Here is a 10,574-nt window from a genome sequence, read left to right as displayed (position 1 = left end):
CCGTGGGCCAGTGTAGACTCCTCATTGGGGCTCTTCCCAGATGACTCCAGGGTGTCACAATGACAGGTAAAGCTGACCAGCACGGCTTCCATGTACTTTCTTCTTGTGTGATAGGGTCTTAGATGAGCGATAAACAAATTTCTCCCCGGGAATGCAAGTAGTCTCATCACAGGAATAAGCTCTCCACAGCTGGAGAACTGTGTTTGTTTGTTTGTTTGTTTTTGAGACAAGGTCTCTCACTGAACCTGGAAATCACTGATACGGCTAGGCCATTTGGCCAGTGAGCCCCAGGGATCCTGCAAATGACCTGACACCAGCTATTTAGCTAAGGATGACCATGTACACTCGATCCTCTTGAATCTGGCTCCTGAGTATCATGGAAGCAGAGAGCTACCTGCACCTTGATTCTGAATTCTCCAGTCTTTTTGTAAATGAGCCAATCTCAAGCATTGTGCTCCAGCAGTGAAGACTAAGATGTGCTCGTGCGTGCACACACATACACACACATACACACACAAATCTGTGAAGACTAAGATGTACACACACACACAATCTGTGAAGACTAAGATGCATACACATGCATACACACACACAAGAGAGAGAGTGTTCTTTCCCATTTCTCTTTTTTTCAATTAGTTATCACTTCAATAATATTTCCTTATTCCATTTGTGAGCTACAAGGGCGACATATGAGCTGATACGCAGAGGGATGATGAATTCAATGCAGCTATCTTTCCATACTTGTTAAGTGATTGCACACATTAGTAATGACCATGTGCTTTTTCCCCCCTTGAATTAAAAACTGTGTGTTTAGCAAGGCCATTGACAGTAGTTTTCTTTCCTGCCTGATCCCTGTCCTGCCTGGTTCCTGCAGTCATTAAGTCCCTAAGAATCACACAGAGGTCTACATTAACTATAAACTGATTGGCCCAATAGCTCAGGTTTCTTATTAATTAATTCTTATAACTTATACCAGCCCATAATTTTTGTCTGTGTTACCCATGTGGCCTGGTACCTTTTTCAGCGAGGCAGTCACATCTTGCATCCTCTGTGTCTGGGTGACAATTGCAGACTGAGCCTTTTCTATTCCCAGAATTCTCCTGTTCTCATCGCCCCACCTCTACTTCCTGCCTGGCTACTGGCCAATAAGCAATTTATTAGAATACGATTGACAGGGTACAAACAATTGTCCCATAGCACAAGGCAGTGGTGATGTATTCCTTTAATCCCAGCACTCAGGAAGCAGAGGCAGGAGGATCTCTCTGAGTTCAAGGCCAGCCTGGTCTATAAAGTAAATTCCAGGACAGATGAGGCTACACAGAGAAACCCTGTCTCAAAAACCAAACCAAAACAAACAAAAACCCAAAAGACTGTTATTTACACTGAAGTTCCCAGCCATTAGTCAATATTCAGCTTTCGATACTTGAGTTATGTCTGATGAATAAAGAATAAAGTCACACATTATAAAAATTAAATTTGGCAAAGTAAGAACAAAGCCCACTTGACCAATAGTCTCTTTGCAATCTTCACAAATCATTTATCAATCTCTTAACCTGTAATCAAACCTTCTTTACCAGCCCCTAGTTTTAAAATTACAATTTTTTTCTTTTACTGTGTGACCGTAGAAAGATTGCTCAGCTTTATGGACTGGAATACAGAATAGAGACCTGGTGATCTTTAGGGCTTCTTTGTATAAGCTAAGAACTTGATCTTTATCTGTTTACAAGATTATGTTCATGAGAAAAATGGGCTCCGAGGCTCTAAACAGAATTGACCCATTGCTTTCTGAACATTGGACACATTTCATAATTTAGACGCAGAGTTTTGCTTTTCCTAAAATTCACAGCCTACCCTCCCATTTAAAATAGATTGTGAGACTCAAATTTCAGTTGGGTATCTTGATGAGTCTGAGTCAGACAGCTTTTCCCTTCTCAGTTACCCCCCCCCCCCGTATCGCTCCCCCTGCACCCCACAGCTGCTCTTTCCCACTTGTTGAATACAAATCTAATCATTGTCACATAAGGTGAGTCCTTGCCTTTTATCAAGTTTCATTCCTAGATACTTTGTTTTAAAAGTGGATTGTTTTAAAATAGATTGTAGCTTACCTTAGGAGCAACACAAATTGACTTTTGTTCTTGCTTTCACATCAAACAGTAGTATGTGTGTGTGCGCGTGCAGTGTGTGCGCGCGTGTGCATGCATGTGTGTGTGTATGTGCGTGAGTACGTGTGTGTGCTTGTGCGTGTGTGTGCATGTGTGTGTGTAGCCTCCCTGTGTTCCTGCCTCTTTTCCAGCAGTCCTACACACTGGCGTCTGCATCAGGTTTCCTAGTGGGCACCCCAGGTCTGCAAACTCCATTCTATGACCCAGTAGAATCCTGAGTGTAGCGACGTCCTCCACGCATCTTCAACTTCTTCCCAACCCTAACATTTGCGCTTAGTAAACTGCTTGGCAGCTTGTGGTTAAGAGCGCTGTCTTTTCCTGCCTCAGAGCCTTTGTTCATTACCTACGCTGTACTTACCCAGCCCCCCACTCAGGCAAACCCCACTTCCCTTTCTAGGCCTTGTCCAAGTATCTCCCCCATCATAACCCACACTCTACCCTTTCAGGCAAGGTGGTTTGTCTGTCTCTTGGAGCACAGGGCCATCTTATGCTAGCCATGCTGGCCTGCATGACCTCTCTGCTGCTGTTCTTTAGGAGAGTAAACAAGACCAAGTTTGCAGAAGTCCTAGCCTGCCCCGGGCCCCATGTCTAGTGTGGTTATAGATGTTCTTACTGTTCTTAGGACAGTCTCACAGGACAGGCATTAGCAATTCCATTGTAACAGCTGAGCAGATACAGGTCAAGGATCTTAGTAGTTCAGCTAATGAGTGACAGAGCCACAAGAGAGAGGCAGGCAGGACACAGGAAGGACAAACTAGAAACCAGGAAGTCACCAACACAACCCATCTCTCCAGACTTCATTTTGTCTGGTTATAAAGAAGGCTCAAAACAGCTACCTCTTGGACGAAGCGTGCAAAATCCCAGAGCATCATCTACTCTGAAGATCCCTTCCCCATGATTCCCATGATGCTTTGCCCATTCTGGTTCTCAATGTGCTTTTGTTTTGAAGCAGGGAATTATCTAAGGCTGACCTCTGCCCTTAAAGTAGTTACGTGCAGCCAAGGATGGCCTTGAACTCCTGATCCTCCTGCCTCCACCTTCTGAGTACTAAGATTCTAGGCAGATGCTACCATGCTGGGAACTGAACCCATGCTAGGTGAGTGAGTACTCTACCAGGGGAGCCTCAGCCCCACAGTATAGATTTCTTATTGACAGAGTCACTTCTTCTAACAGCTGAAATATCTATGAGCTGTGTATAAGTGCCTCCTTGCTTTCGATGTTATGACAATACCCCCGTTCCCAGCCTTAGCAAAGAGATCAGTCCAGAATCTACAGAGAAGAAAACCATTTCCTCGCCCATCATGACCGGCAGCAATTATGACATACATTTGTGAATGAATATTGCTCACGGTGCTCCAGAGACTTCTTCCCAGGACTTTGTAACCTGGGCTGGGTAGTGCTAGCTAATACTAGCTGCTAATATACAAGGCCAGTGTGCTTCTCCCTCTGGGGAGAGCACAGAGATCTGTAATCATGGCTATGCCTGCCCTTTGGAGGACTCAAACGGTCTGAGAACCTTTGATAGGGTGGTATCGGTCTTTCCTGCTCAGGCTGAGCCGCCTCGGAAGACAATGCTGGTCTCTGGCCAAGGCATTTGTTTCTGTGGCATGAAAATGGTAACCGTCTGGCTCTGGCTTCACTTCCTGCATCTGGCTATCAGTATAATGGATTTGGTGTCTTTGTGGTGGAGGGGGAGGGGTGGCGTTGTGCGGCTGACTGGGCTTCTGTGTCCTTCTTTCCTTAACTCTTGGAAAGCCGTTCTTTTCTCCTTGTAGTATGACCTTGACCCCAGCCATCCCACACTGTCCTTCAGAATAGTCCAGGTCTGCCAGGCTCCTCCAGTCCAACTGATGCCAGAGTTCCCAAGCCTGGCTTCTGCAGTCAGAACTCGCTCTCATCTATAGCCACCTCCTGTGCACGCACCAACACTCTTTCATCTCCCAGGTGAAACCGCTGACTCTTGGCGGGTTTCAAGTTGCAACAGCTTGGCTTGTGTTTGCTGGGGGCTCGCTAGCTTTCTGTAGTTCCCTTTCTCCCACAACCGAGTAGGTAAAACCAAGGTGCTTTTTGAGCCGGGGCGATCTGCAAAAACAGACGACTGCTGTGTTCCGCGAAGGCGATGCTTCTCGGACACGGGTTTTACAGATACGCGTTCTTGCTCTGTCTGATTAGCGATCAGAACAGGAGCTGGAGCCAAACCAGTCCAATCAATGGCAGGATCCCCATCCTAGCTCATTCAGTGTCCTTTCCCGCTGCCCCAGCTAAACTCTTCGTAGATAATCGTGGTCCCCATTGATTTGCCTGTCCATTTTGCATCCATTAACAGACACCTCTCTGGGTGGCCGTAGATAATTCATCTACTTTAACCAGCCCACTGATTCTGCTCTTGGACAAGTGTCTGCTCTGGAGAAGTTAAAGGAAGCCCATGCTTTCTCCCAAGCTCTTCTGCCATCTCTGAGGAAGTGAGAGCAGATCTAGCCTCAAGCCTTGCCTTTCTCTGCCCTCATGCATGGTGTCTTCTCCTTTGGTCCAGGATACCTGTGTGCCAATGCATCACCAATACCTCCAGACACAGAGGGCAGAAGCCAGCCTTCTCTCTGTGTTTTACTTTAAGACAGGACTATAGCTAAGATGTTAAAGCTGCCCTTGAACTCACTCGGCAGCCCAGCTAGGACTTGAACTCGCAAGTCCCACCCCGGACCTCTAAGTAGCTGGGATGACAGGCACTCATCGTCACATTCTAGGGACCACATTTTTTTTTTTTAAATACAGGATAGCAAACCAAAGTTCTTAAGTCAAAATGTGCATGTGTTTCACAGCTAAAGATATAACACAGTGACAAGCCCCAGTTGCTCGTCTCTTAGGAAGGAGAGACCCCAAGAATCTGTTTAATGTGACATCTACTGGGTCCTGTTTTTCCCCTTGAAAGATTTTTGTAACTAGCCTTGCATTATAAATTCCACCCAGGTCTTAATCTATACACAAATCAGGATCCAGACTTAGCAGTCCAGGGGCACATGGCTTCAGGGAGCATCCTTATGCACGGTTTAAGATGCGTGTAGGTGAGGTGGGCACCTAAATGGAGGCCCAGTGTGTTTCCCCTTGAGTTTGCAGAAGATCACTGTATGATGCCCACACAATGACAGTGTCATCTAACAAAGCGTTTGTCACCAGAGGGTCTACAGGGCAGGCCACCAGAGCTGACTATGAGAGGCTATGGAGGGAGGGTAGCAGCAGTCGTGCTTTGAGTGACAGAGTCACACAGAGTGGAGGACGGGGACATTGTTTACATTTTCAGAGGGGTCTGGGTGCCTGGGTAGGCTCACCAAGGAGCAGAGTGGGAGGGCAGAACAATGGAGGTCTGTTTGTGAGCCCCAGAGACATCCCTCGGGGCCCACAGAAATTCTTGGAATGTGATACACTCCTCTAGGAGCCTGGGGACTGGAGACTGTGGCATCCAAGTTGTTACAATGTGACTCGTTAGTATCCACAGTTCAGGAGCCAGGCAATCTAGTTCAGGAGAGCAACAGGAGCCGGGGAGCAGATGGTCCCGGTATCTACATGGAGAGAGTGCTGTAACCCGGGAGTCTTCTGGACAGGGAGTGGGTTCAGAGCCATCCTAGGAGGAATGAGCACAGGTGAATGTCCAGATTAGGCTCCGAATGTGAGCTGTCCCCTGCTTGAGTTCTCAGGCCCCAGCTGGTGGTGCTGGGTCAGAAGGCTGTGGATCTTTTAGGAGATGGGGCCAAGCTGCAGGAAGCAGCTACTAGAGGCTACTTTCAGGGTGTTAGCCTAGCCCTTTTCCTAGTGGGAACGCTTGACCTCTTGGGTCACCAAGATGTGAGGAGTCTCTTCCTCCCCCGCCCCCCACCTTTTTTTGTCTGAACCTTCCCCCGCCATGATGGACCTGTAGCCTCTAAACTGTGAACCCAAACAACTCTTGCTTCTGGCAGGCGTTTAGTTACAGATACACAAAAGCCACAGCGGCACATGAATGGGTGCGTTCTCTCACAAATATCTCCTAGAGTTTAGTTCCAGGCTAGGGGGTAAACTATAGGAACCTAGAGTATAGAAACCTGGGAATGGACTTGGGGACATAATTACAAGTAGGCATACCTGGGAACAGGGAAGGATCCTGGGAAATCTGCTGTTCAGGGGCAGAGAACTTGGTAGGAGCAGAGCAGGCAGTCTGAGAAGCCTGGTGTGTTCCTGGGTACAGGAACCAGTACAGACACGGTTCACAGGCAAGTGGGCTCAGTCTCTGGGAGTTCAGACTTATAGCTTGCTTGACGCTGTCCCCCAGACCCTGAGGCAGACACTGAGCTGCAGCCCAGCGTGGCCTGGGCAGGTGCTTACACTGTACTTACACTGGTTGTAGGCAGACCACCAGGGTGCAGGACAGAGGCCACACACCTGTCTAGTCTTTTGTCGACAGTGTGCACTACGGCTCTACCAATTAAGGGATTCCAGCAGCCATGGTTACCATGGGACTGCTGAACACGCTGGAAGGGATAGGGTCAAGCCAGTGTGTGGGGGCCAGAGGAGAGGAGGACAGAGCTTCCTGGTCCTGTAGTCTGCCTTTGCTGGACTCCAATCTTCATCAGCACCTTGCAGTAGCATCCTTTCAACAGGAGGGTTTCGTGTTTAAGATTACATGGGGCACACACCTGTCATACCAGCGCTCAGGCTACAGCAGGAGCAAAGACAATTTGAGGCCACTTGGGCGGCATTAGCCAGGCTCCATCATAAACAGACAAAAGTAAGAGCGATGGGGTTCGAAGAGAGAGCCTTTCACTCTCTGAGAGGGAGCTAAGTGACTTTCCGAAAACCCGGGAAGGAGCTAACAGGCCATGCATCCTTATTCTTCCGGGCCCTCTGGCTCTGACCTAAAGGCCACATCAGTCAAAAAACCATCTTTCTAGTCCTCTAAGAGCAGGTTTGGTTCCCGCCAATACTTCCCACCTATCTTCTTATCTCCTTTTCTAAGCTTAAAGATTAGAAGCCTCAGGGGATTGGCTGGGGGTTATTGTAGAGAAAAGGGAGTCTGAAGATTGGAGTTAGAAAGGACCAGGCTGGGGAGGAAGCTTCCTGGAAGCAGTGCATGATGAGAACCATAGTTCGTCTCCACTGTCCTGGCTGGCTGTCAGTCAGAGAGACAGGGAGGGCAGCTGCACCAACCCATCTGAGTGACATCACATGAACGATGCCCATCTCAGGGTATGCCAGGCAACAACTTCCCATCTTCTCATCTTTTTTTTTTTTTTTGCTTCAACACTTGGTCTATTCAGAAATAAATTGTGTGTTTTATGATTCCCTGTCACAGTGGGACTGGTGGCAGAGGGCTGAGGTCCTGGCTCGTCAGGGGGCTGAGGCAGAGAGCTCACAAGCTTCAGATCTACCCGAGCAACAGAGTGAGCTCAAGATAATGCTGGGCAACCTAGTGAAACCCTGTCTCAAGACAGAAAGTGAAGAGGATGCTGAGGATGTGGTTCAGGGTTGCGGGGCCTTGCATGCGAGGCCCTGCATTCAATCCCAGTATAGGAAGAAAAATGACAGACTTTGCTACCATCCGATTGCTGTTAGTCGGGTCCTACCTGATGGATAAGCTTCCCTTTCTCTCCCATGATTCCATTCCTTGGCTCAACCCTTCTTACTTCTTTATCTTCCCTAAAGATCATATTCTTTGTCAACAAAATATGACGCTCTGTGACAGTTTCATTGGAACTGGTAATAGTTTTTTTAATACTTTATTTCTTTCTTGGATTGAGTTTATTTGGCAAATTGAAATAGTCTCAGTTTTTAAAGACTTATTGTGTGTGTGTGTGTGTGTAGGTGTGCACATATGTGCAAGTGCCCTTGGAGACCAGAAGAGGGCGTTAGACCTTTCTAGAGCTGGGGTTAAAAATGTGGGACCTGGAACGACAGTCCAGTCCTTCTGGAAGACCAGCAAGCGCTCTTAACCTCTGAATCATCTCTCTGGCCCCCAGTGGAAATTTGTATCGGGCAGTATGTCCTTTAGAGAGAGCACATAGATGAATTTTCTAGAAAAACATTAAGAAGCAGATAACCTACTAAGTCACCAGCTGTAGATTATGGTAATAAGCCTCCCAGCAGTGTTCAGGGAGTCAAGAGACCCAGATGGTAGTGCAGACACTTTCAAAACTTCCGTAAAACATCAATCACCATGGTAAAAAAAAAAAAGCAAAAACAAACAAACAAACCACCATGGAACTCAGCAAAATTAATAAAGCTTCTCAACTCAGCTTCTAAGCCAGTGTAACGTTGTTGCCAAGCTGTTAAACTTTCAGTGACAGAGCAACCGCAGTCCTGTCTACTATGAAACACACCTAGTGCTGCGTTAGCTGCGGGATGCCGAATGACGGCGATTCTGCTTTATAACAAGCCTTGTTCTAAGTCAGAGCTCTGCTAAGATAGCGGTGAAAAGCGAGGCGTGGTGGCACACACCTGTGAGTCCAACACTAGGTGGGTCGGGATTGCAAAGTCAGTCTGAGCTACACGGTGAGACCTTTATTTCAGGAGAAAGAAAAGAAGAACAAGAAACTGGTCGTAAACATAGAAGTCAGAGACATTGTTATTTCCACTGTTAATATTATAGATCATTGACACACGCCCCATTTTTTAATGATTGACAGCACAATGGATTTATCTATACCAACCTCATCACGAATACTGGGCTAATTTGTTACAGTATCATCGCCAGGAGGCAGACAAACCTCAGTTCCAGTATAGTCTTAAGAAGTGGTTCTCAACCTGTGGGTGGTGACCCCTACCATGGGTCACATGGTAGACATTTATATTATGATTTGTAACAGTAGCAAAAGCACAGTTGTGAAGTAACAACAAGAATAACTTTATGGTTGGGGGTCACCACCACCTGAGAAACTGTCTGGAAGGGGTTGCAGCATTGGCAAAGTTGAGAACAACTTTGGAAATATCAATCATGCAGCTGTCTTAGTTGACTCTTTGGGGGCCTGGCGTTCAGTTCCCAAATAATCCCCGGGAGCCTTATTATTTCTTATGAATGCCCGGCCTTAGCTTGACTTATTTCAAGCCAGCTTTTCTTAACTTGCCCTGTCTACCCTTTGCCTGTGGGCTTTTACCTTTCTCTATTCCTGTATATCTTTCCTTTTCTTCTCATTTTGTCTCTGACTGTGTAACTGGATGGTTGGACCCTGGAGTCCTCTTCCCCTACTTTTTTTGTTCCTCCTTCTCTTCTTGTTCTTCTATTTATTCTCTCTGCCTGGCAGCCCTGCCTATCCCTCTCCTGCCTAGCTATCCTTCTGTACACTGTGTGAATATGTATTGCTATGATTGGTTTAATAAACAAGATGACTGGCCAATAGCTGAACAAGATAAAGTTAGGTGGGAAAGATGAAACTGAGAATGATGGGATGAGGAAGGGCGGATTCAGAGTCTGAGTTGCCATCCAGAGGCAGAGAGAGCAGGAGATAAACATGTCATGCTAATAAAGGTACCACCACATGGCAGAGCATAAATAAGGAATATGGGTTAACTTAAAATGTAAGAGCTAGTTAACAATAAGCCTGAACTATTGAGTAAACAATTATAATTAATATTAAGCCTCTGAGTGATTATTTGGGAGCAGGTGATCAAAACAGGAAAACTCTGCCTACAATTGGCCATTCAGCTCTTAATTAGACCAATCAGGTATTTCAGGCAGGCAAAGTAACGCAGCTTCATAGTTAAATGAATGCAACACAAAAAACACAGCACATCTTTGCATCATTAAACAAATATTCCAGCCGGCCGGTGGTGGCGCACGCCTTTAATCCCAGCACTCGGGAGGCAGAGGCAGGCGGATCTCTGTGAGTTCGAGACCAGCCTGGTCTACAAGAGCTAGTTCCAGGACAGGCTCCAAAACCACAGAGAAACCCTGTCTTGAAAAACAAACAAACAAACAAACAAAAAAACAAATATTCCACAGCATAAATGAATGTAACACTTCTTAAATTAATATTTCACAACATCACCATATATTTAGTTTTTCATTACTTGAAAATCTTTTTCACTTTTATTTTTTTACCTTTTAATTATGTGTGTGTGTGTGGAAACTTTTCCACACAAGTGTGTGCAGAGGCCAGAGGTGGACTTTGGTTTTCTTCCTCTCTTACTCTCCACCTTACTTTCTGAGACCAGGTCTCATACTAAACCTAAAACTCACCTTTGCAGCTGGACTGGCTGGCCAGTGAGCCCCAGGGATACACCTGTCCCTGCCCCCAACAAAGCTGGGGTTGCAGCTGTGCACTGCCATGCCTGTCTTCACTTATGTGCTGGGGATTCAAACTTAGGTCATGTTTGCACAGCAGAACCTTACCCTGTGATCCATTGCCCCAGTCCCTAAAAGTATTCCTATAAAATCAAAACTACTTC

The sequence above is a fragment of the Alexandromys fortis genome, unplaced genomic scaffold, assembly GCF_014885135.2.
Source record: "Alexandromys fortis isolate MF-2015 unplaced genomic scaffold, M_Fortis_MF-2015_v1.1 scaffold_12, whole genome shotgun sequence".
Classification (NCBI taxonomy): domain Eukaryota; kingdom Metazoa; phylum Chordata; class Mammalia; order Rodentia; family Cricetidae; genus Alexandromys; species Alexandromys fortis.
The sequence above is the reverse complement of the archived record's forward strand: the minus strand, read 5'-3'. Positions refer to the sequence as shown.